We start from the raw sequence: 27,957 nt of genomic DNA on the forward strand, positions 1-27,957 counted from the left end.
GTCAGCCACATAGTCACATGGGTGAGCAACTGATATTCTAATATCAGCTAAACTATTTGCAGCTGAAGTATGATGTTTGGTAGTTTGAGTGTGCTAATTGGTTTTGAACTTACATCTTCAATTTACTGTGCATTAATTGGGACATAGCTCGTTGCCAGTCAGGGAGCATCCATAGTGAGATATCTCAAGTCTTCTCAAGGACAAACCAATAAATAAATACTTTTTTAAAAATCAAACAGTTCTTTTGCAGCCCCACCTTCCCTCATTTAATCCTGCTCTGTGTTACAGAAAAAAAAAAGTTAAAAGTACTGATGTCAGAGACAGATTTACATTGGTATGCCAGCCCATGAAGATATCTACTTCTCTCTTAAGGTGTAAATCACTCATCTTGACTAATAAAGGAGCCCAAAAGGAAATTAGATTTGATTCTTGTTACTTAGTCTCTGATTATTTTTAAAGGATTGGTAATTAGAGGAATACTACCTTATAAGACACCTTTGTCCACTCAGAGCAATTTAAAACATAAATTATTACAGAAGTGCCTCTCTGAGGCTCATACAGATTAAGTCACTCATGCAAATTAAATGGACCATATTCCTAAAAGAGATTAGGACACAACTAAAAATAAATCAAGGGCAAGTAGGTATTTTAATAAAACAAATTTCAAATGACTGAAGACAAAATTTTTTTTCTTGGCCAAACTTTAGTTGGGCTTCTTAACATCCTCCTAAGTCCTTGGAGAAGGTAACCTTCCTGGTAAAATCCAATTGTGGCAAAGAACCCTCCACCCTTGTTACCTGGTCAGTGTTGGGTAGGATTCTTCATACTCCACCCCTCCCCAGGTGATGTCTGATCACCCTGGCCTGTCTTAATGAAGAATCCTGTTAGGTCAGTTAAACCAGATTCTTTATCCCTAATATTTTCTTTTAATAATTTTCCATCCATTGACTCCCACTTTGTTCCTTGGTTGCAAATTTCTGCTTCCCCTTACCTATTCAGAGTTGAGCCCACTCTGTAACCTCCACTTCAGTATCACAACAGTCCTGTTAAATTAAGTCTGCCTTGGGGCTGGGGTTGGGGCTCAGTGTTAGAGTGCTTGCCTTGCATGTGTGAGGCACTGGGTTTGGTCCTCAGCACCACATAAAAGCAAACAGATAAAGGCATGTTGTCCATCTACAACTACAAAAAAAAAAATTAAGTCTGCCTTACTGTGCTTTAATGAATATCAATGAGTAACTCTTTCTTTAATACTTTGTACTTTTTCAGCCTAATGATACATACACCCTGTTCAGGTTTGTAAGTGATCCAGTGCAATGTAACAAAGGCAGAAATTCAGCAAAATGATTGGGAAAAATTTATATTAAAAATTATTTTTTGTTATCTAATTATTTAAATATTGCCTGTTCTTAAGGAAATATTAAACAGGAAGAAGAATCAAATTACCACACCACGCTCTGGGCCCATAGTACAATAGGCAACATGTGTTCAAAGAATCTGACCCAACATCTGGCAAGGCAGGTATGGGGTAGTTCAGGGTGCCACATGGTTGGAGGGGATGGCTGTGGCCATCCCTGGGCCCAGACTTGTGGCAGAAATGTGGCAGCAGAAGTTGCAACCCAGGAACAGACAGAGGGGACTTCTTGAAAGAAAACTGGATCCTCCTTCCATCCCTGGATCCCATCTTTGGCATCTTCACAGAATAAAAAGAGTATCAAAAATATTTGTGATCTTGCATCTCCTGTCACTAGACAATGAAACTCTGTTAACACGTTAGTACAAGGTAGAGGCATATGTGTGTATTTTGCAAGAAAGCATATTGTGAGGGTGGGGGGCGGGTATCTTTTTCCTGTTACCCTTTTTTGGTTCTTGGCTTGGGTCTGTCACAAAAGATAGAATAACAAGAAAAATATATAAATGTGTTTAATATATTCAATGTAAGTTTTACAAGATACAGGAGACTTCATGAGGAAATGAAGTTGGAAGGAAACAGTTAAACCTGAATGCTTTTATACTAGGTTTGGTGAAGGATAAAGAGTCAGGGGAAAAGGTATAGCCCAAAAAGGTTATGAACTGAGAGAGTGAACTGGGGGAAGTTAGCAAGGCCTATTCAGATGCCTTTTGGTTCCCCCCAGCTTTGGAGATTAGGGTACCTTCAGGTATACGGAGGTCACCCTTCATATTCTTGAAATACCTGGAATCATAATTGTCTCCCAAAGGTCTATGTGGCAGAAGCTTGTTCCCCAGGTTGGTGCTATTGGGAGGTGGCCTTTAAAAGGTAGGGCCTCATGGGAAATTTTAGGTCACAGTGAGTATGCCATGGAAGGGGATAATGGGACTGGGGTCCTTCCTCTTCCTGTCTTAGGCTTCCCAGCTATGAGGTGAGCAACTGGGCTCCTTCAGGTGCTCCCCGCCATGATGTGCTGCCTTGTCACAGGCCCAAAGCAGCAGGGTCTACTGATCATGGACCAGAATCTCCAAAACTGGAAGCCAAAATAAACTTTTTCTCATTAAAGTTGATTACCTTGGGTGTTTGTTATAGTAATAGAAGTCTTACTAACACATTGGTTTTTCTGACTTGCTTCAGGGAAACATCAGGAAGTCCTTTTAGCACCTACTATTTCTTGAATTCCTGTAGTTTAAAATATTTAGGATCCAAAGTTGCCATATTTTGAGGTTGTATCCTAAATACTATGAATAAAAAGGACTTATTGGAATTCTCCAAGGAGTTTAGAATCTGAGGTTTTGAAAACTGCTACAACATTACAAAGTAAATATACACAGAATTAGAGATTAAATTTTAGTATTATTATGCATAATAGACAAGAACACTACTTTCCTATGATAAATTTTTAATGACATATATTTTTATTTTCATTTTATGTTTAATTACAAATAAATCAAAAAACTACTTAGTTTCTTGTTCAATCTCCACAATTTTCATAAAATGTCAGAGGAAGTACTAGAGTGTCATTGTATAAATTTACATTTAAAATTAAAATCAGACTTACACAAAACAGATTTGTATGAAGAGTTAAAATTTTTTTTAAAAAAATGTTTTAGGGCTGGGGATGTGGCTCAAGCGGTAGCACGCTCGCCTGGCATGCATGCGGCCCGGGTTCGATCCTCAGCACCACATACAGAGATGTCATGTCCGCCAATAACTAAAAAAAATAAATATTAAAAATTCTCTCTCTCTCTCTCTCTCTCTCTCTCTCTCTCTCTCTCTCTCTCCTCTCTCTTTAAAAAAACAATGTTTTCATCTGATTCATGAGTTCTAGATGTACTTTTTGTTTTGAAATAATTTATCATACTTTTAACCCAAAGTTGCCATAACCTATAAAATACTATTAGCAGCTCTAATAACAACTGAATCAGCAGAAATATGCTTCTCAAAATCAAAGACCATCAAAAAAGTCCTGATTCATAGCATTTGCTGATTTCCATGGTATGATGGTATGACTAGTCTTGCCACAATCAATTTAATGTTCCCAAGATAATATCACTGAACATAAAAATGGGAAGAAATACTGTTTTAGTCAGCTTTTTCAATTCTGTGTCCAAAAGACGTGACAACAGTTTTAGAAGAAGAAAAGTTTATTTGGGGCTTGCAGTTTCAGAGGTCTCATTCCTAAACAACTGGCTCCATTGCTCTGGGCCCAAAATGAGGCAGAAGATCATGGCGGAACAGTGTGGTAGAGGAAAGTGGCTCAGGACATGACAATCAGGATGCAGAGGGACAACCCCATTCACCAAGAACCCCAAAGGCATGCCACCCAATGACTGACCTCCATATCCTACCTGCCTACATTTATCACTCAGTTAATTCCTACTAGGGAATTAATTCACTGATTGTGTTAAAACTCTCATAACACAATCACCTATGAACTTTCTTGCATTGTCTCACACATGAGCTTCTGTGGGACACCTCATACCTAAACCATGACAGATGTGTAGTAGCATGTCGTTCTACAGAATTTTCACCAGGCAGATAAAGTGGATGTAAATAAAATCAAGAACATACTAATAGTAAAATAATTATAAAGGTATGGGTTTTGAGCAATAAGTTTTCATTTTATCTAATTAATTGATAATATAATTATTAGTTTATACAACTTAATTTTTAAATAATGGCTGTATTTAACAACTGGATTACAAAATTTCCAAGAATTTAATAATCAGTTTTTGTGAACAATCAGTTTTCTTCCTATTGTAAGTTGTTCTTGTCAAGTCTTTTGGTCACAGCAACACAAAGCTGATTAAAACAGAAATTGGTACCAGGAAGTGTGTTCATTGCTGTAACTAGCCTGACTATGTGGTTCAGAAGCCTTTGGAAATGGTTTGTGAAGGAATGTTGAAAATTTTAGAGACACAAGATGGGAATGCTTCAGATGTTATAACTGGAGTTTAAGGGTCATTCTGGTGGGAGCTCAGAAAATCAGAATGCTGATAGTACTGTGGACAGTAAATATTGGGCTCATAAGGCTTCAGAGGGAAAGAAAGACTTTTTTTGAAACTGGACTGGAGGCCAGAGACTTTCTGTGAGGTTGAATTTAAAGGTTATGGACTAATTAATCTGGCAGAGGAAATTTCAAGGCAGCACAGCATTTAGATGGTGGCATGGATATCGCTGGAGGCTTTTAGCCAAGTTTATGTGACAATCAGGAGCAGGAAGCAGAGTAGAAAGATTTGAAAACTTGAATTTTTGCCAGAAAAGTGCAAATAAAACTGGAGGAAATGAAGGTATAGTTGTTAAAGAGATCACATCAACTAAAGAGATTCTAAGTACTTTACTCAGAAACAATAGGAAATATGGCTTTAGGGCATCTCAGAAATTAATAAGACCATGCTCATCTCAGACTCAAGGATATAAAATTCAGAATTCCTTTAAAGAAGAGGCCATGGGAGCACCCTGCTTGCACAGGGGGGCCTAGGAAGTTGTTTCACCATGCTCAGTGACCCAAGGACTCAGAGGCTCCTGAAGCCATGGTCCCAGGAGGCTGGTGCTGGTTCTACAGGAATTTAGGATATTGGAGTTAGGGGATTATGGAGGCTTCCACTGAGATTTCAGAGGAAAGGCATTTGAGGTCAGGCAAAGTGTAGCAGGGTTAGAATCCTGGTAGGCATCCTCTGAGAGGGTGATGTGAGAAGGAAACTGAAACTGCAGCGCAGACCTCTGTTATTAAAAGATGTCAGTAATATGGAACGTCTTCCAAAGAAAGCTGCAAAAACTGAACAGAAACAAGCCAAGAGAGAGGTCATATGAACACCAACCAGCAAGGCCACAGAGGTGGAGCTACATAAGCCCTTTGGAGAGAATATCATGATGCCATGTGCTCCTGATGCTGGACATGGAGCTACAGACCATGTTTGCCAAGATGGATTTCATTTCTGTTTGGGTTCCATCCCTTCTTTCTATGCTACTATTTCTCCTTTTAGAATGGAAATGTTCACTGTTTGCCATTATATATTGGATATATGTAACTTGCTTTTGATTTTGACAGGAGCCCACAGCTAATAATTTCCTTGAGTCTCAGAAGATATTTTAAACTTGGACTTTGGGGCAATGCTCGAACTATTTAAAATTATGAGAACTCTTTGAAATAGATTTAAATTTATTTTCCATTGTGAGATGGGCACAAGATTTCACGGGCCAAAGGTAGAATGTTATGGTTTGGATATGTGGTGTCCCACAAAAGCTCATGTGTGAAACAATGCAAGAGTGTTCAGAGGTACAAAGATTAGATTTTGAGAACTGTAACTTAATTTGTGAATTAATCCACTTAAATTGATTAACTGGGTGGTAACTAAGTGGCCAGAAGAAGTAGATCACTGGGGGCATGGCTTTGGTGCTAATATTTTTTCCCTGGTGAGCGAAGTTGAGCAAGTGCACTCGCTGGCTCTCCTGAGTGTCCTCTCCCCACCCCCTCACTCTCTCCTTCCTGGAAGTCATGTCCGGAGTTGTTTTCCTTCACCATTCCCTTCCACCATGATGTCCTGCTTCACCTTAGGCTCCAAGTAATGGATTCAGTCAACCATGGACTGAAACCTCTGAAAATGTGAGACAAAATCAACTTTTCCTTCTCTAAGTTGTTCTCATTAGTGGTGCAAAACTAACTGAAACAGGTTGGTTAGTAAGGTATGTTATGCAGGTAAGAGTCATGTAAGATGCCAAGAGTTCTATCTGAAGTGGTTCCCTTCCTGGGTCAGGAGGAGATATCTTTATAAATGGAAACGTATGCCTTAATTTTAGAAGATGAAGAGCTAATCACTTTCAGATCAAAATAATCCTGATGCCAAAGTGGCATATTTTCAGGTGGCGCAGCCTGGTTCCCTTCACATCTTTAGAGTCCAGTTTTTCCAGAGGGTAGAAATAATACAATGGCCTAAAATCCCCATCATAAATGTTATTGTTAGAATGTCCATTGGTCCAAATGCCCAGCAAACGACCTAAGAATTTTTCACTACACATGTAATGACCCCCCACTCCAATATTTATCACTGGCCAACCTTATTTCATCTGATAGTGTGTTGGAGGGAGGNGGGGGAGAGAGAGAGAGAGAGAGCGAGAGAGAGAGAGAGAGAGAGCATGCTTCACTCACCAGGGACAAAGTATAAACCCCAAAGGCACACCCCAGTGATCTGCTTCCTTCAGCTATACCTCACCTGCCTATTAGATTAAAACATCCAATGGATTGACTCAGTGATTAGGTCACAGATCCCGTACTTAAATCATTTCATCTCTGAACATTCTTTCAGGGCCTCACAGATGAACTTTTGAGGGACACCACATATCCAAAGTATAACACAACCCTTAATTATCATATATTTCCTTCCCTCATTCTCATAACTTAAACTCCTGCCCCCAAAGCAACTAATTCCTTTTCTTTTTTTCCAGTTTAAGAGGGTATATAAGTCCCAAATTTAACTTTGTCCTTGAGTCTCAATTCTTCCAGAGCTACCATGCATTTATATGTAATTAAGTCTTGTTTTTTCTCCTGTAAATCTGTCTTTCTTCAGTTTAATACACTGGGTGCCCAGCCTCTGAACCTAAGAGACCAAAGGAAAAGTTTTTTTCTCCTACAGGTATCAGCCTGACCCCTTGAGTGTTCTGAAGACCAAAGGTCATCTATGTAGGCAGTATATAATGGGCCCCCATAACATCTCTGAGTACCAAAGCCTTGAATGAGTTACCCCAGTTGGCATGGTCCCTGCATATTGTCACATATGAAGAGTGACATGGTATTGGAGACTAATATACCCCAACTCCATGGGAGAGGACAATAGGAAATCTGCCTAGTGCTTTTGGACTCTGCCCCATGCATCACTTCCCTTGGCTGATTTTCATCTGTGTCCATTCCCTGTAAATCCATAAACTGTGAGTATAAAAGATTTCAAATGAATTCTGTGAGCCCTTTTTGCAAATAATCAAAATTGAGGGTGGTTTCAGGAACCCCCCAAACTTGCAACTGTTGTCAGAAATGAAGGAAGTTTTGTGGGGACTCTGATGAAACCTCTTTTTAATGCTATTTTTCTACTTTAAAAATTTTCTAGACTACAAAGTTTGTTTGTTGTTTTAGTGGATAGCTGTTCTTCCCCCATCCCCCAAGAAGAATAGAAGCAACAATAGCTACTCCCAGAGTTGTAATGTTAAACCCTTTTCTTTTCTCCATTTAGAGTCTCCAGAAAAGGTTACCAAAACAAATGAACAAAACCAAAGACAAATAAATGAATAAGAAAACCAAAAAAATCTAGAATCACTGCATGAGAGCTGCTGGGGAGTTAACATGGGAACTCAGGTATGACTGTGAGTTTGTAGATGAAACTAAATACTTAAGGCTGTTTTAGGAAAGAGTGAACAAATTATGAGGAAAATCTAAAAGTCTGATCTGTCTACGTAAAATATTCATGACACTCATCAATTTTAAGTGTTTTATGTTCTCTGCTGTACAGAAACAATGTGTTTTAATGTGTTTAATTTAATATCGCACTATTTTACATTCTGTTGAATTATAAAAATGATCTTGTTAAGGAATTCACCATCTCACAAATGATCCTGAGGTCCACTCTGTCCCCTCCGTGCACCTTTCAGTTTGGCTGTATCATTTGTGAGGCCCAATGTTAAAATCAAATGAAGGAACTCTTGGTCCAAAGTTATTAAGAATTTCAAGACTGTGATGGAAGATCTTCAAACCAAGAGTGTGCTCACTCAAAAGCAGGGTCCTTCCAAATGTTGGGTCTATGTTAAGTACAGTCCCATCTGTGACTACACAAGTTGCACACCAACGAAGTCTGTCCGGCTTCTGAGGGATGACTCTGTTCATATAACTCTAGCTAGTTTTGACAACCAAGAATCTTGAACTAGATGTCTTAAACTTCTTGGCTTGGGACAGCCAAAATTAATGTGCACAGGGCACAAAGGCACTAATAAAATACCTGCCACCATGTCCATAATATGACTCTCCTCCAGTGTTATTACAAAAGTTGGAGAACCTATCATATTAGATTTTCTTTGCCAAGAAATAAAGATTATAACTGGAAATAAACAGTTTTCCTTGAGAAATAACAATCACCCATCTTTTCTCACTTTGTTACAAAGCCTTATTTCTTGGACTCTTTTTCCATATGCTACTTAATCTAAAGGGATACAAGTGAATCTTTTTAGACCCCACTGTAGCTTACAAAAAGATGAAAAATATCTTTTATTTTTCATTTTTAGGGCCAAGTTATTGTAAATAAGGCAGCCAGGTTTTTGTGGTAGTGATGTTGTTTTTAAATCATTGTAAGTCTTTTCACATCTTGGATAAGGGCAGAATAATGTACCCTTTCCAGTTGGTAGAAACAGTTTTGCTTCAAAGTCAGTTTCACATACTCTGTTCTTTCATTTCCTATTTGCTCAGTGATTTTTGCCTTTCCCTGTGATGTACTTTGACAACCTTTTTTCAAAGAATGAGTGTTATACTTATCTTCTAACAAACATCCATTGTAATGCTGCTATTGCTGACTCACTTGTATTTACGGAAATACCCAAATGTTATTTTTTTTCCACTTACACTTTGCCCAAAATTCGGATGTACACAGAAGTGTATTTATTAGAGGTGTGTAGAAGTAGTGCCAGAAATAACAGTGTTGACAAACCCCTGGAGTGTGCCATAAACCCTCTGGATTTCTGTGCCCATAAAAAACTGGACTAGCCAATTATGATAGTCTTTCTCCTTAACTCCAGAGGTAACCTTAGAATCCCTCTCTACCCGGCCATCTGGTCTGCCCTCTGTGGTCAGAGGTTGGCCTGTGAGTTGAAATCCCTTTACCAGATCTGGTAGAATATGGCTGAAAGGAGGCGTGGAACTAAAACATAATAATGCACCTACCATGTAAGTGAAAGTGAATACATCACAAAGTGTCTGCATATGATCAAAGCCCTGGTTCGATCTCTGACACCAAAAAAGAAAAAAAAGTGTTTTCATATCAATCTATATGCCTTTCCACTATGAACTATTTATCTTTCATTTTCTTAAGCTTTAGATGTATCACTTTCATTTGAATAAATGCACTTCTGATAATTTTTTAAGCAGAAATAAAAAGATTCTACCTTTTGTACTATGGAGTATTTTTAAAGGAAGTTTCGGTAAGAATTTTTACTGTTCTGCAAATATACTATCAGATAAGTGAAATTTGCCATACAATGATTAAATTATCATGTTAGAGTATTTCTATGAATAAAATGCCTAGGAAATGTGAAAAATCCATGAAGAAATACTATGAAGAGCCATTTTAAAAGAAGTTTAGGTACAAAGAAATGCCTATATAGCTAACAGTTTTAGCTACAATTTATTATCACTAAATCTATTCCTGGATTTTTGTGCCCCCAAATTAAAAATTATTTATTTATAGATAAAGGAGGATTCCATTCTGTTTCATTAGTAGTAGCCAATTTCAACTCTCCACCTTCCACCACCTGTTCCTGAACTCATAATTGCTTTCTTTTGCTTCAAATGGTTTCTAAGCAAGATGTACACAGAGAAACAGGCTTTTCACTACCAGATCAGCATCAGACTGTGTTCCAGTTTTCTAAAGTGTTAAAAACTCAGAGGGCAACGGTGAAGATTAAATAAGCAAAGGCAAGCGCTTTGAAGAATGCCTAACAGCTAACAGGGTTTGCTCAGTAAAAGCCAAGCTTTGATGAAAGATTGTGATGATGCTGCTGATGTTTTTCTGTCTTTTCTCTCAGTAATTTTCCTACTACTTCTCTTTCTCTCCATTGTAGAAGAATGGAAACCCTGCAAGTATTAGGTATCTGCTTTCTAATTCCTGATCATTTTATTTTATGCCATTATTTTATTTTATTTTTGATACTGGGAAGAAATCCAGAGCCTTACTCATGCTAGACAAGCACTCTACCACTGAGCTACATGCCCAGCCCTATATCCATTTATTTTGAATGAGAACATTTCATCTGTATTTACTCTGGACAACCATAATCCATTGTCCTCACATTGCCTCATCATAGTTGTGGAGCAGAGATTATAAACCTTCTCTATTACTGGTGCCAAAGAATGCCTCCCTTACCAATGAACTACCCAGCTTCTCTGTTTTTTCTAGTTTGAATTCTGGCATAAAATCATTTCTTGACAAAACATTCTTTCCAAAATGTTAACCTTTATCATCACGTAGCTTACATTTCAAATGATTACTTCAGAGACAGGTTTTCATGGTTCACCATGGTTACAAAGGAATCATATACTATACTGTACTTAACAAGCAAAGGTATTTGGCTATTTTATCCCTTATGTTTATTCCCTTTCCTCAATCTGCTTAATTTAAAAACAAATTTCTTTGTGAAGCTGGAGTGTTTGGTGAATATGAACTAGCAAAAAAAAATAGTAAGATGTAAGATGTAAAATGACATTTTTCCAAAGATATTCTTTTGTTGGGATTTTCAAGTAAATCTTGGGACTCTTTTTTGCTTTAAAATTGCAAGCCTTGGGCTGAATCTCCTTTGTTTTATCTGTAATATCTAAAAGGTTAGAGATAGTGAACTGGTTCCCTTGTAGAAACAGAAATGTCATGGGCTTAAGAAAAAGTGAGGAAGACTTTTGCTCCCTGTAACATAGGGCTAGATAATTCCAGTAAACTCCCCATCTTAAGATTTAAAAAAAAAAAGCCAGATTAAAAAACAATAATGACAACAACATTTGCCTCATAAAAGCAGATTACTAACAATAGAGAAATAAATATGTCTGGCCAGGAGACAATAAAGCCTAAGCCCAACATTTGGGGACTTTTGCCCCAAAGACAAGTGAGAGGCTGAGTAGAGCACTAACAGTTTCTAAGGACCGGAAGAGTAGGAGCCCAGGTCTACCAAAGATGCTGCCCTGGTAACTGACCATGTGCATAGCAGTATGTATTAGGTATCCATTTCTATATATTTTTTTAAAAAAAGATACCTGAGTGAGATAATCAATTATAAAGATCAACTTCTAAAGAGAAAAGGCTTGTTTTGGCTCACAGTTTTAGAGGTTTCAGTTCATGATTAGTTGGCCTATTACTTTAGATCTGTGGTGGCTCATCATTTGGGAATGCATGGTAGAGCCAAATTGCTTACTGTGACTGAGAAGCCAAGGAGAGAAAGAGGAAGAGGCCAGGCTCTCTCAACCTCCTTTGAGGGCATACCTCCAGTGACCTCTCACCAGGCCCCACCTCTTAAAATTTTCCTCAGCTCCCAATAATACCAAGCTAGGGATGGATCAAGTCTTTAACACATGGGCCTTTGGAGACATACCAGATCCAAACTATAGTAGAGCAGCACCCTAAAAATTAGCCCCCTGGACATGAAGAAAAATTAGAAGCTGGCCACCACTTTTACTGGTCCAGCCCAGTTTCCAGGAATTTAGACAATGTTGGTAAACAAAAAATAAAATGCACTAACAAAAGCAGAAAGAGTTTCTCACCGGAAAACCAATACTAAGTGGACTTCCAACAGAATGATTCCGGAAGAAACCATAGAGACAGAGGAAGTAGTAGAATGCACGTTAAGTGGTAGATATGATGATTTATGATGGAATGTAGTTAATTACCTTCTTACAAATCAGTAGAAACAGAAAGCAGATTGCCAGGGTCTGGGAAGAGGGAAAGGAAGTGACTGCTAATAAGCACAGGATTTCTTTCTACTGTGACAAAAATGTTCTAACATTAAATTATGGAAATGGTTGCCCAATTCTGTGAGTATACAAAAGTCCATTGAAATGTACACTTTGAAAATATGAATTTTATAGTATGAAAAATAACTCTTATAGCTTTTTGAGAAAGAGATAAACTTATAAAAATAGTAAAATAAGAGAGCATACATGGAGTTAAAGTTATTAAATAATAAAAATTATAGGAGGCCATATTTCTTAGCTAAGCTCTTACACAAGGCCCCAGTAGACAGACTAAAATTCAAAATGTAGTCACTCATACTCCAGTCACCAAACCCAAACTGTATTTAATTGAAAAAGAGAGGTAATAAACAAATTTCCCAAATACAACTGTTTTCAATTGGTATGATAATGATGTTCCCATCTTTTAAATCCTTACCAAAAAGATAACCTGAAGCAATCTGATGTTAACAAAGCAGTTAGTTTTCAACAGTTCTGTCTCCCATCCCTGCCTTCCAAGGAGAGTAACTTTCAAATAACCAATCTGCTTTCATCCTTTTGTTTCTTCTATTATCAGCCTTTCCCTGTCCATAAAATCAATCTCTTCTGCTCAGATCATTGGAAAATGTATTCTATTTTATGTAATGAAGTGTTGCTTTATTCTAGAATTATAAAATAAAGTCAGGATCTTTGAACTAAATGTGTTGTAATTTTGTTTTTTGACAAAGTGTTCTGGGGTCATTGAATTATTTGGGAAGAGAACAAATTAAGAATTAGTTGTTAGGCTATACAGTTATATCTTATGCACATTGTATAGGTATGTCATCTCTCACACATGCACACATTTTTGAAGAAGAATGAGAGGTAACCAAGTCAAAAGAGTTAATACCAAAAACACTCCCATTTTCCTAGCCAGTTCCTTCTTAAAGGCTCCTAACAAAATAGTGATGCAGTTTTCAAGTCGACAGAGAATGGAAAGATAAAACTCTTGTATCTTTTTCTTCAGGTGATATACATAAGGCAGTAATAAAATAAATCTGTATAAACTTAGTAAACACAATAAATAAAAATCACCTCAACTGATGAAAATATAAAGTTTTAAATAATACTACTAACATAGAGTAGTAACACTATGACTTTACAAATACTTTTCTGCTTTATAAATGCTAATTGTTGCAAACATTTTCTGTAGGCTTGAACTTCTAGGGCTATTGGGTATGCCCCACAGCAGATCAGATTTCTAGCACACTGTAATAAACAATATAACTGTTAACCATGGAGTGAATATATGTGTGAATGTATTCACAAGTGGATAGAAGACAGGATTTCTGAAGCTGAATGTTTAGGATCTCCTGGAGGCTGGATGGAAAATCTGCTTTTTTCCCCCTATTACAATGTATATTATAATTATCTTCCAAGCTTAAAACATATATTTATAGAATCTTATAACTTTTTGAGTGAAATTGAATAAGTTTATACCCAGGAAGCATGACCAGTTATCACTAGGCATAGGATTCCCTCACATGATTCATAGTTTTTCTATTGAGTGGTATGGACCCTGACTTCTGACAGAACCATTTCCACCTTCTTTCATTTTGGCAGCAATCTTGAAGGGTCAGTACTCTTATTCCGAATAGCCTTGTTTAAAAGTGCTAAGAAAATCTTCTAAAAGCTCCAAAGTGAGAGGTTTCTTTAAAGTTTCTCTTCCCTAAATTTTTCTTTTAACATTAATCTATGACTGTTATGGTTTAGATATGAAGTGTTCCCCAAAAGGCTCATGTGTGAGACAATGCAAGAAAGTTGAGAAGAGAAATGATTGGGTTATGAGAGCTATAAACCCACCAGTGAATTAATCTCCTGATGGGATTAACTGGGTGGGAACTGTAGGCGGGTAGGCTGGGGCTGGGGGGATGTGGGTCCCTGGGGGCCTGCCTTTGGTGTATATATTTTGTACCTGGTGATCGGGATCTCTCTCTGCTTCTTCATCATCACATAAAGCACTTTCTGCTTCCCTCCACCACACTTTTCTGCCATAATGTTCAGCCTTACCTCTAGGTAAGAGGAATGGAGGAATGGAGTCAGCTGCCTGTAGACTGAGACCTCTGAAACTGTGAGCCCCCAAATAAATTGTTCCTCCTCTATAGTTGTGGTTGGGTCTTTTAGTCGAGTAGCAAAAAACTGACTAACACAATAACCATAGTTTAAAATCAATTCTCTTTACTCATCAAGTGAATGGAGAACTAACAAATCATCCCCCTTCCCACCCTGCATTTCAACAGTAATCTTTTCCATATACTAGCATCACTTTAATTTGAAATGAACTTGGCCCTTTTAAAATTCAACCTACCCAGCTTTCATTTGAGGGGTTTAACTGAACTGGGTGGAGGTTTCACGGTATTTAAGTTGCATCTCAGAAGAAACTAGCATGGAAAATGTTGGTTCAGCCCCACAAGGTTTGGCAAAAACGGAGTACAGTTCTGACTGGGTCAGTGATGGGATCTCCCACTGTCTAAGGAGGGTCTGCAGCAGAGAGAGGAATAAGGAATTAAGACAGAGTTCACAGGAGAAAAATGCCAGTGGTCCTTCAAATACCAGAGCCACAAAATCAGAGTCTCGGAATAAAAGGGTCTTAAAACAGAAGGAGAATAGAATATGTGTACATCCAGATGGAAGCAGAAGGGGTTCCAAGATCACCACCAGGACAAAGCTCTCTTCCTGAACCCAGGGTGAAGTTGGCAGCTCTGCACAGGGAGCCTATGGTCCCAGCACATTTTGTTACCCAGCAGCTTCTGATAAGCAGTGAGACATAAATCAGAGATAGATGGGGAAATTGTTCTAAACAGGCAAGTCTGCACCAGAAATAGGAGTCCTAAGAGGGAGATTTCATCCCACTGAGGAATCAGAATCAGATGGTTTGGGCTTAAAAAAATTTTAAACAAAAATGCCAGATTTCATCACTCTTGAGAAGGGAATAGGAAAGCAACATCAGCATGATATCATCAATGTAAAATCAGCTTCAGTTAGTGATGAGAAAAGGGTTTAGAAAACCATAACAAGTGTTCATTAGAAGAGAATAATGTCCTATGTTTATTTTAGAAAAGCATTTTCTGTATTTTGATATAATTTTATTTATTATAATATGAAATGTGAATTAATGTTATTTTAAAATACTATTTTATAAACAAAACTGATACTGTATACACCTATAGCCAAGATCTAAATGGGTGAATTCTTTGGGTGATATTGAAAATTCTATATCCAGCAACTTGTATGGCATAGACATTGGCCAAATTAGACCAATCAGGAAAAACTTGGCCTTGTTTTTCCAGCTAGCTTCTGGAACCTCCCAGCTGTGTTGGGCATTAACCCTTTATTGCTAGGGAGTTGGGGAGGGCGGTGCAGGCTGAGGCACCAGAGAGGCACTTTCTGTCAGTACTTTACAGAAGTATTTCATTATGTTAACAACCTGTTTTACAGCTCACACTGATGAGTATCGGCTCTGGTTTCAACTTGTGCTAACTCTGACCAGAGGTCTGAAAGCACAGTGGTGAAAAGCATGGTTCTGCAGCCAGAATACTGGGAACTAAATCCTAGAATTGAGATTTACTAGCTATATGACCTTGGGAAAGTTTTTGTTATATGTAAACGCTTTGATGTGAGGATTACATGAGTTTGCTTCTGAGAAGTGCTTAGAAGAGAGTCCAAAACAGTGAACACTCAATTTTTAGCTGTTATTATCTATTGATAGTAATTCTTTGGAACACTGTGGCTAGGGAACTTGTAGTTGTAGTAACAAATGCTCTAGATTTACCAATTCTAGTCCAACCCTAGAACTTATTAGCAGCATCATGACATCAATGATAAACAAAAGGAAGAACTCTAACAAGCCCCTTTTGTTACTTTAGTCCTAAAATCAGAAATCTGAATGCCAGTCACTATTTTTTAATCCAAGTTCTGATGACAGACAAGTTTAAAATCTTAGGCCACTGTGTCTCAGAAAATAAACTTTGCCTTGGATGACCATCTGGAAGCATTTCAAGTTCTATTTTTTTCCCCTCTGCAGTCTTTGTGTTCCAGAGAGTTGGTACCAGATGCAAATCTCCCAGAAACCTCATCTACTGGAGGCTGACAATTGTTGTGTCTGTTGTTATTAATGATGATTGAATTCTGGTTGAGGTCTTAGGACAAGAGGTGAAAAACAACACATGTAACTGTGGTCCTATGCCATAGTAATGCCTCCCAGGTCAGACAGCTTCCTCTGATATGTATTCTTACTATAATCTAAATCCTTATGTTTACTGTTACAAAATGGCACAATTTCATTGAATATGGAATGTAAGTGACAACTTTGCTGAACTTTCAATATGATTGACATGGTTTATCTTAGAGATAACTTGGAGTGAAGAGGCAAGACAATTTCTAATATTAAATAGTTTGCTCTTAGAAAGAAGAAACTTCTAACCAAAATTCTGACATCAAAATAGTTTCATTTAAGTATTCTTTTTCCAAAGCTAGTGAAAAATGTGGAAAAACTTCAGGTCTTTTGATTCCACTAAGAACTTATTATTTCCTCTAACCCATCTTAATTCTTCTCTTTTAAATACATCCCACCCCATTAGCTGCCAATTTCTTCTGTTTCTTGTTCTCTCCAAAATCCTCTTTTCTTTCCCTCAAATCCCTCATTCTGACACATTCTCCTGCTTTGATTCCATCCTCAAAGTGGAAGTTTATTCTACAAAAGAGTCCACCAAGACAGAATGAGTTAGATCTTAACCAGCAAAAAATTCCCCCAAACCCTGAGAGAAAAGACAAACATTTGCCAGGAATTTGGAATACCACCAAGAATCTAGAATCACAGATTCTAAATCAACTTGACCATGTTAGTAGATTCTTCAGATGTTAAGATATGACTCTAAAATGTTGAGTAGAAGGATCAGAAAATAATCTAGCTATTTCTGGTTCCTTTGAACAGAATACACAACAAAACAAGATGTGGGACAGGCTAGTGTACTGGGGTCATATTTGTTGCATTTACATTAAAGACTGACTTGCTAACCAGTTGTTAAGCAGAGAAAGGGGAAACCCATAGGAGATTTTGAAAACCATCTTTTCAATTCATTCTGACAACATCCTGGGTAACCCCATAGGCAGTAATTTTTGCCGTATTATCCTCTTATTTGTATATAACTTTAAGAAAAAATAGGAGATTTGGTTTATAAGACAAGGCTAGAAATGGAGATAGCTTCCCTGGTACACTTACCCAATCTGGCAAATATTTTGAGATATTTTTAGAACAGAAGAAAAAAGGTAATAGTTTTATAAATTAAGTAAGGTAGCATTTAACTATTGTATTTTTTCACTTGTAAGAATTATCAGTGAATATTAAGAGAAAACTTACAGTTTTCTTATAGATATGAGTGCTACACTGTTAATAATAAACCTTACTATAATATTCATTCATTTACACAAAAGTAAATCAAAGATTCAAATAGTAGGCATCTATAACTGCCCTTAGAAACTTCTGTCTCCCATATCATTAAGTTTATCCTCCATTCATGTAAATTCTGAACAGTAAAATACTTTTGCAAAAATAAAAATGTATTATCTCTGAGGTCTGGGGATACCACATAAGTAGGAAGAAATATTGGAATTATACTTTCTATACTCATTCTCCTCCAAGAGTTTTTCAACTTTAGTAAGAACTCTGCCCACCTCAAGGGACAGACAACTGGGAAGCTTCTGTTAAGGATCTTCTAGCTGTGTCTATACCCTTTAGAGTTCTATCTGCAATGTGGACACCAGGTCTTTACATGTCAATTACACACAAATACGATTTATTACTATGGGATAATATTGGAAATTTTCATATATTCCAGATTCCTACATTTCCTTTGAACTATACCTCACTGAAGTATGTGTCTAGGAAGTATAAAATGAAGAATGAATTAGGCTCTGAAGATGTACCTTGTTTTTATGGACACCATTCTATAGTGGGAATGCTATATTTGAAAAGCCATCAGAAATAGATAACTTGACCAGAGTTATAAAAGATATTTCCACAGCAAAACAAGTGACATTAAACAATCAAATAGCTTTAGACTTCCCATTAGCCAACCAAGGCAGTGCTGGTGCCATTGCTAACCATTTGGGATACACTGGTCACATACAAAATTCCATCTCAAAACCAAAGGAGGTGGCATCTCCAGCTCCAAAGTGAGGCCCAAATGGACTTGGAGAGGTGTATTTTGAGAACCGTTTCACTGATTTGGGATTTTGTCTTGGAAGCATTCTACACAGGCTGCTCCTATACCTGATATTATTCTTGGTGTGTACTTATTCTTGTCAAGTACAGAACCCCCACGGTTTTAAGCGCTGCTATGCAGTCACTGTCATTTGACAAAAAGAGCAATGGGGTCAGATTTTGGTCTATGTTCAAACACTTATTTTGAGATGAAAAAGTCATCTAGACAGCATGACAGTGATCTGGAGCAAGATTGCTTTTGTAGCCAACTTCTACACTAGTCAAAGAATGGCCAGCAAGAGGGCTCTCAACTGCAGTATTATCCCCATCCTCCATTCAGTTGCAACCTTAGGATGACCTGCAACTCACATAGCCCTTCCTCTTCACTTAGAGCCTCATTTTGCCTGCTTTGAGATGCCACTCAAACTGATTCAACTTAATCTATTGAGTTTGAAGACTCGAACTCTTTCTGTCATCTTTTTGTTGTTGTCATTGTTTTTTTTTTGTTGTTTGTTTTTGTGTGTGTGTGTGTGTGTGTGCTAAGCAAGTGCTCTACCACTGGGGCATATCCCAGCCCTTTTTATTTTATTTTGAGACAGTGTTTCTCAAGTTGTCCCAGCTGGCCTTGAACTTCTGATTCTCCTGCCTCAACCACCCTAGTTACTGAGACTGCCCCTCAGTGCCCAGCTGTTTCTTCAACTTTCCTTAAGAATTTTCGGGGGGCTGGGGTTGTAGCTCAGTGGCAGAGTGCTTTCCTAGCATGTATGAGGCACTGGGTTCAATCCTTAGCACCACATAAAAAAATAAACAAATAAAATAAAGGCATTCTGTCCATGGACAACTATAAAAAAATTTTTTTTTTTAATTTTTTTGGCCAGTCTCAATGCAAATTAAGTCCTAGGTTGGTAGATAGAAGTGAAGAGCAGAAATCAATTAAGTAGATTGAAATAAATTTAATAGATTAACTTGAATCTATAATTTAAAACATTCCTACAAAGAAAACTCCAGGCTCAAAGGATTACATTAGTAAATTCAATAAAATATTTATGAAAGACATAATAGCAATACTAAAATAAATTTTAGAAAGCAGAAGAGGAAGGTATACTTCTTACCACTTCTCTCAGCCTAGAATTATATTATTACCAAAATCAAAGATCTTGCATATGAAAAAAGTTAAAACAGAAACAAAAAGCTAGAGACCCAAATCTCACACACAGATGCAAACGTTCCAAATGAAATACTTTAAAATCAATTGCATGTCTGTATGTAAATATATACATATATATACATGAAAGTAAAATATGATCATTTAATATTTATTCAAGAATTCAACATGAGTTTAGCATTAGAAATCAATCATTCAGTTAACATAGTTCACTCTATTACCATAAAAGAAGAAAAAACATTATCATCTCAAAGATGCAGAAAAAGTATTTGAAAAATTTAACAACCATTCAAGATATTAAAAATTCTCAATAAGTTAGGACTAGAGGGAAACTTCATTGAACCTGATAAAAAGTGCCTATGTAAAAATCACTATTAGCATACTATTAGCATAGTATTCAGTGGTTAATGATTATTTCCTAAGTTTGGGTACTTAGTAATTATTTGTGAATAATTACTATCTTACCATTATTGAATCTGCCAAGTCATGAACATAATATATATCTCCATTTTAAAGTTTATTATATATAGAAATAACATGTACATTTATCGGAAATGATGAAGTGAAAGTGTCTTTATTAGCATATTACCAGGTCTTATGTATAGAAAATCCTTAAACATGTTCAAAAAGCTACTAGAAAAGTACATGAATTAGCAAGGTAACATCCTACAGATGAATTTTAAAAAAACATTATTTCTAAATACTAGTAGCAAAAAAATTGGAAAAGTAAGAGAAAAGATAACAGTTCCAATGACATCAAATGATATGAAATAGTGATAAATTTAACATAATGCATTCTAGATCTATACCAAAACAAACAAACAAAAAACACCCAGAAAACATTGTGGAACAAACTAAAGACATAAATTGAGAAATGGAGATATATATTATGTTCATGAGTTGGCAGATTCAATAATGGTAAGATAGTAATTATTCACAAATTGACCACTAGTTCCCTCGACCCCCACATCCCCAATGCTGGGGCTCAAACTCAGGGCCTCACACATGCTAGGCAAGTACTTTACCATTGAACCACACACCCAGCCCTGACCAGTAGGTTTAACATGACTCTAATGAAACTACTAGAAGACCTTCCTTTTGAGATGAAAGGTAGAATTTGAAAAACTGATTTTAAAATTTACGCAGACATAAAAAAACAAGAAAAATCAAACAATTTTGAAAATAATGAACATAATAGCAGAAATTCTACTACTTGAATTCAGGACTTATCATAAAGCAATAGTTATTAACATACAATGTAGTATTGTCTTAAAGATAAACCTGTCGATCAATGAAGCAAAATAAAAGAGTCCAGAAATCCACACATATGGGCAATTGATCTTTGAAAACTGTGCCTAAATAATTTAATAGTAAAAGGTAGTCTTTTCAACAAATAGTGCTGGAATAACTTGATACACATATAGAAAAAAAATGATACTGTAAAAAAAAATAATTTCAAATTGATCATAGACTTAACCATAAAACTGAAACTATGAAAGTCTAGAAGAAAACAAGAGAGAACAGTTTTGTGACTTTGGCTGTGCAAAAATTCCTTATAACATGAAAAAAAATAAATTGTAAAATAAAAAGTTTAGTATATGGACTTTATCAAAATGAAGAACTGCTCTTTGGAAGGCATCATTTAAAAATGCAAATAACATTTATGGACTTGAATATATATGTTGATCCAGTGCTCCTTTATAAAATATATAATACTAATATTACTATTAATAATAATAATACAACTAATGCAATTAAAATTTGGAAATATATTTGAACATGTACTTCACCAAAGGTTTGAATGGCCTGTAAGATCATGGAAAAGTACTAAAATTATTGATTCATCAGAAAATGCAAGTTAGAACCATAATGACATACTACAATGCACACTCACTAGAAAAGCTAAAATTAAAGAGTGTTTTATCAAGTGTGGCAAGGGTAAAACATGTGAGAATCACATACATTGCTGATTGAAATGTGAAATGGTACAAAAAACTTGTAAAATAGTTTGTCAGTTAAATATGATCTAGCAATTCCACTCCTAGGTATTTACTCAAATGAAATCATATATTCACACAAAGATTTGTGCACAAATATTCATCTTTGAAACACACCCCAAGTGGAATCAATTCAAATATCTAATAGTTAGTGGGTAAACAAACTGTTATATATTCATACCACTCAGCAATAGAGAGAAAGGAAACACTGTTGAATGCAATAATGTGGATGAATACCAAGACATACTTGTCAGAGTGAAACATCAAAATATACATGTTGTTACTTAATTTTTATAAAATTCTAGAGATGACAAAGCTAGTGTATAGTGGTTAAAAAGTTAGTCAGTGGATGGTTTCTTAGGACAAGGGAATAGGAAGCAGAGATTGACTGGAAAGGGACATAAAGACATGTTTCAGAACTTGGAATGGAATCACCATTTGACCCACTTATCCCACTCCTGAGTATATACCCAAAGGACGTAAAATCAGCATAACTATAGTGACATGGCCTCATCAATGTTTATAACATATAGACATATATAACATATTTATAATATGAACCAACCAAGGTGCCCTTCAACACATGAATAGATAAAGAAAATGTATATATACACAATGAAATATTACTCATCCCTAAGAAAAATAAAATTATGGCATTTGCCAGTAAATAGATGGAATTGGAGACTATCGTGCTAAGTGAAATAAGTCAATTCCAAAAAACCAAAGTCTGCATATTCTCTCTGTTATCTGCTAACACACAATAAGCAGGGCCCCGGGTAAGGAAGAAAGTACTTTTTATTAGACAAATGGGAATGAAGGGAAGGGAGGAGTGGATGGGAATAGAAAAAAACAGTAGAATGAATTGGACATTACTTTCCTATGTTCAAATATGAATACATGACCAGTGTAAACTAAAAAATCTTGTAATGCATAATAGGAAGTTATATTCCATGTTGTATAATATGTCAAGATACATTCTATTGTCATGTATAACTAAAAAGAACAAATAAAAAAATTTTAAAAAGGAAATGTTTGAGGAGATGCAAATGCTTTCTGTCTTGTGGTAATTTCAGGAAGTGTAGACGGTCTTTGAACTGTACTCTTGAAATGGGTGCATTTTATCGTATGTAACTTATAGCTCAATAAAGTTAGTTTAAAAAATAATTAATTATTTGGCTGAGCCAGGGAAAACTGTAGATATTCAGCCAATTTTGACATATGAAAACATACATTTTACAGATAGTTTAATATTTTATAAATGAACAAAGCTATAACTTGTAATTAATTCAAATTGAATTTTGAAAATGCTTTTACCATGAATTATATTTGATTCATAATGAGTGCACCTTAAAAAAATGAAAAAAATATATACATCCCTCCTCCTTTATAAATCACTGATAGAGGACCACTGTTGTTGATGCATATTGGAACTGAGTAGAAAGAGAACATCATTGAGGGCTACTTTTATTGTAAATTATAGGATCTCCTATATCAAGTTGATTAACTCCAATTAAGAGTGCTGTAGCACTATCTACCTCAGATTTCACTCTGTGGAGCGTACTACTCTCAGGGAAATTTTGGAAATTAATTTTTAAAAGTGATAAAATTTTTCACAAGTCAAACATACATTTTTCTTTCCTTCTTAATAGGAAGCTTGAAATACTAATTTCTTAGAATGAAAGCAATCTTTAGAAAACTTAACAAGAGTGAAAAAATTTAAAAATCAAATTCAAGATGCTCACCTTAAGTGCAGCAATGTCACTTGCCTAATTCAAGAGCATATTTTTTTTAAAGCAACAAGTTTCCAGATAAAATTAGATTAACATAATCAATTAAATCCTCATTTTCCTTCTTCTGAGAATTTTATTTTATATGTTTTAATTGACACAGTCATTGTACATATTTATGGGGTACAGTGTGACTTTTCCAACACATGTACACAATGTGTAATGCTTAGATCAAGATCCTATACACCACTTCAGACATTTTTCATTTCTTTTTGTTTGAATCATTTAAAATCCTCTCCACCAACAATTAATATGCAATTAATTTGTGCCAGTCATAGTTATGATTCTGTGCTATAGAAGATTAACATTCATACCTCCAATCCAACTGTACCCCTGTACCCATTAACCAACTCTCTTTCCCTTCCCAGGCTTTAATATCACTGGTATTTTTTTAATGTGTTTTTTTTTTTTTTCAGGTGTGTTCATGTTTCTACTTCTGAATGATTAAGAAATTGGCTGTGGTAGACTTGGAAAAAATCTATTAAGGTATGTTACTGCAAAAACAGAATAAAGAACAATGAGTGGCAAATTGTGGCACTCTGGAGAGCGATCACAGCATAGTCAACCTTTGCTCTGCCTTAGTTTTTCTTAACGTGTACTTTGCTGATATCCAGATGGTTACAACTGTCTAATAGTAGTTGTTCTTCAAAGGGCAAGCCAGGTTGTTTTATAAGTACTGATGTGCCACATACATTGGAAACATTTTGGGTGAAATAGTTCTTTTGTGTGTTTGGGATGGGGTCTCCCTATGTTGCCCAGGCTGGCCCCAAACTCCAAGGCTCAAGCTGTCCTCTTACATCATCCTGCTGAGTGGTTGGATTACAGGGCACCCAGAGTGAAACGGGTCTTGTGGTAAGATTGCTAGATACAGTAAGGTATGGCTAGTTAAATTCAAATTTCTGATGATTTTTTTCACTTAAGTATGTTCCAGGTAATATTTGGTTTTTGTCTTAAAATCAAAATTAACTGGGCATCTGGAATTTTTATTTGCTAAATCTGTCAACCCTTTCTTGATCATGTAATGATTAATATAATTCAATGAAATAATAGCCCACAATTCATTATGTTTTATAAAATATGCTTGGAATATTCCAAAATTAAAAAGGGATTGGACTAACTGGAGGAGTCCTTTCTTATCTTTCATTTAAACCGCCGGTGCTGTTTTTGATAATGCTACACAAACGTATGGATAAAATAAATAATTAAGCAATCGATCCATATCTATATAAAGAAGTAGTCAATACTCTATTACTTCTGTAATACTTCTGGATTGTGTATTGTACAACTTCCAGAGAGAAAAGAATGGTCTCTCTGAGAAAGGTTGACAGGAACTACATTTTCATTTCCTCTGAAAAATTCCTCATGCACTTGGCTCTGATACCATCTTGTGTGTGTGTTTACTTGTACACACACACACATGTTCTGTTGATTTCTGTTGCAATCAAGTTCCATGCTATTTTTATCTGAAAGAAGAAATTGGAAGGTAATATCCAGGCATGAATATTTGGTGTTTATTTGGACCGTGTCATTAATGTTTCCAGTTTGCTGAATGGTTTCCATGTTTCCCAGAGGTTTTCACCCTGTAAAAGCTGATGGATGGGCTGACAGAGCTTCCAGGCCTGGGCTGGGGTAATGTGAGCTCAGTGCCTGGAAACAATAAAACAGCAATTTTCTGAGAGATTTACCTGCAGAAGAGCCAGGAACATAAAAGCCTTTTTCAGTTTCCCACCCCTAGCCTGTTCTTTTCTCCTATTCCCGGGAGGGGTTTGGGAGGACTGTATCCTGTCAGGTTAATTGAGGGTGACATTAAATGTAATCTCAGCAGCAGCCACTGTAATGGCTCCAAGGGAAAGACCAGTGGAGCAGGTGGAGGCTTCATGTCAGGAACAGCAGAGGTGAAGGCCACGGGGGTTAGGAGATGTCAGATCTTTTCACTTGAATGCTGGAGGCATCCAGTTGACATTTGACAAGCCATGGTTGAGGCTCCAGCAGTGGCTGTGGACCAAGGGAAGGCTTCTCCTCAGTGGAGTCCATCAGGGCTGGGCCAGGATGGTCTAAAATTCACATTGGGTGCAGCCCACCCCACTGCATCCTTAGCTGCACTTTGAAACTGGGTCTTCATGTCACACATGAGGATGGGATATATGTCCTAGAACAGGTATCGGCAAGAGAGCTTTGGAGTAAGGAGGCCTGGACTGAAGGACGTGAGAGGCTGCCAATGGGATCCTGGCTCTCCAATTCTGCTGTGGATCAGTGATCAACTGGCCTGGGCCTGAAGTGCTCATCTCAGCCCACAGTCTGCAGGACACATTGTTATTTACAATACACAGAACTGTATTGATTCTACCTACCATTGCCATTTCTTCTTTGGTAACCTAAGAATCATGTAACAACAATTCACTCTGAGGTTCACCCAGTAATCCATAACTCTCCTAAATGTTAAATCCCCATAAACTTAAAATAAGTTCTCTAGATGACTTAAGAAAATAATATTTGAAAGTTTCATTTATTGGACTTTTGGGTTCTCACAAGAAAACAATCTTTTTTTTAGCCCCTGAGTTTAGAAACCTAATGTGGCACTACCTTGTATGATGTGATGTGATAGAGAAATTAGCTGTGTCTTATTTACTTACACAGGATAGGAGCATCACTAAAGACGGAAAGAAGATTTTTAGTCCTGGAGGCCCCGAGCTCCCTTTCTCTTAGAGGAAGCTTAGGAGGCTTGGTTAAACTTACTGTCAAGATGGTAGCAGAGATCAGGGGTGAGAGGGAGGAGTTCAGTCAGACCTTGAGAGGCGAGTTAGGTTTTCCTGAGACTGGAGGAAACAGATGTTTGAAAGCAGGCCTTTCTAAGACACAAGTTTTCACTGGTGGACACTTTACATTCTTCAGTCCCACCCAGGTGCTTCAAAAGGACATGGACATTGAAAGGGTGGCACATGGATGCCAGGGAAAGGAACCCAAAATGCTGCTGCCTTGATAGCCTCAGCAAGCCCAGAGGCCAAGCCATGTGGTGAGAGGAGCAGCTGATGTCATGGCCAGCACAATGGTGAATAGAGCACATGCCTGTACTAGAATGGAGGTGTAGGCCATTGGGTCAGCTTCTGACCCAAGCCAGACCACTATCCAATCCTCAATAAGGATGTTGGAGCCACACTTCTGTCCTTGGCCTAGTTATTGGCCTCAAAGGAGCAGAGTGTTAAACACCATCAACTTTGCTTTGTTGAAACGCTAATGGGGGAGGCCATCTGGAGCCTTCTTCCCCAGCCAGAGCTAGAAGTGAGAGGACAGGCTGGCCACTAGGCAGAAGCAGAATGTATTTTAGGGACTCTGGCTGGGTGTCAGGAGCTGGGGGTTGCACATGAACACTGGCCAAATGTCCAGAGATCTTTCCAGAGAGAAGCTTCAATTGTTCTGGCTCAGCATCCCATCTCTGTCTGATCTTCTCTCCGGCACCACCTCCAGGTCTCTGCTGGCACTGGTACTTTCTGGACTGATTGGTCCCATTAAATTACTTTCAGATGGTGATTTCCTGTTTCAAGGATGAGTGAGCATTTCCACAAGTTGCATCTCATTTTACTAATATCACTAATTTCTTTGCTTTCTTGCATCTAATCAATCATTCCACTTCATCTGTGGATTTCATTAATGGGTCATTGATGCCCTCTTCCAGATCGTTAGTGAAGATGTCAAATTCTGACCAGACATTATACCAATTCCCATGGCTTGCTGCTGGCTGCCCTGACATCACCTGGAGGAGGCATTCATCATTCTCACACATATGCCTTCATTATTCCAAACCAATTTTAACCTATTTTTCCAGAAACACTTCCTAGGAAGCTAAAAAAAAATCAATGCTTTCCCCAGGAACTCCTAATTTTCACAGGACCAGAACAGATGGCCCCATGACACAGCACACTATAAGCGGCAGTGAAACCTCAGCCTCTGCTAACCAGACAGTTCAGGCTCATTCATTCCTTTTGTCAGTGGAAGAACCAAAAAAAGGATTATATCCTTCTGCTATAATCCTCACTGTTTATGCCTTTTCAGAATCTCACTTTTATGTTGATTCGCCTCTTTTATTTGACAGAAGATTTAATTTCAGTCCATTTTCTGGCTACTCTTCAGGTGCTCATGCAAATCAGCAGGTTACTGGATGGCTGGGAAGCTCACACAGGTGGCTAAAGTTTAAGTTCAGAGAAGATGATATTCTCAATGGACTGGAGAGCAGGTATTGTTTCCCTGACCCTCCTTTACCCATTTTCAGTACAAACCAGGTTCTAATTATATGAAGTTAATCAAAGAAAATCATCTAGTTGATCAAGACAGTTTGTTTTTATTTTTAACCTTAGGTGCCTGGTTACACAGAATATTCACATTTCAGGCATACCTGAATGCCAACTATTTTCCCTTTGCCCTGGAGTTTCTCTCTGAAATTCAAGAAAGGAAAGCCATTTTGTTCTTCTATGTATTAAAATGCCTTTTTTTAATGAGGAGAAAATGTAAAATTGTATCTCTACCATAATTACAAGTGCAAATAAAATACTGAGGCATACTGAAAAGAAAACTAAAAAACGAAGCCTTTGGATGGTTGGAATGGCAAAATTGAAGATAAATTTATCTGCATTTTATT

General features: G+C 37.0%; 1 long non-coding RNA gene across 3 annotated transcripts in view; it reads left to right on the forward strand.

The window, feature by feature from the left end:
* Positions 1-6,579: 6,579 nt before the first annotated feature.
* LOC107148527 overlaps positions 6,580-27,957 on the forward strand; it is a 29,753-nt gene continuing 8,375 nt past the window's right edge. Inside the window, exons 1-4 of one of the 3 annotated variants that reach the window (XR_007347359.1) lie at positions 6,580-7,375; positions 7,675-7,796; positions 23,741-23,810; positions 27,453-27,555. This is a non-coding gene — a long non-coding RNA (uncharacterized LOC107148527). Of the gene's footprint in view, positions 7,376-7,412; positions 7,797-23,740; positions 23,811-27,452; positions 27,556-27,957 lie in introns of those variants that run through there. The other 2 variants (XR_001504288.2, XR_007347358.1) reach the window with 2 other exon arrangements.

Source organism: Marmota marmota, unplaced genomic scaffold, assembly GCF_001458135.2.
Source record: "Marmota marmota marmota unplaced genomic scaffold, marMar, whole genome shotgun sequence".
NCBI lineage: Eukaryota > Metazoa > Chordata > Mammalia > Rodentia > Sciuridae > Marmota > Marmota marmota.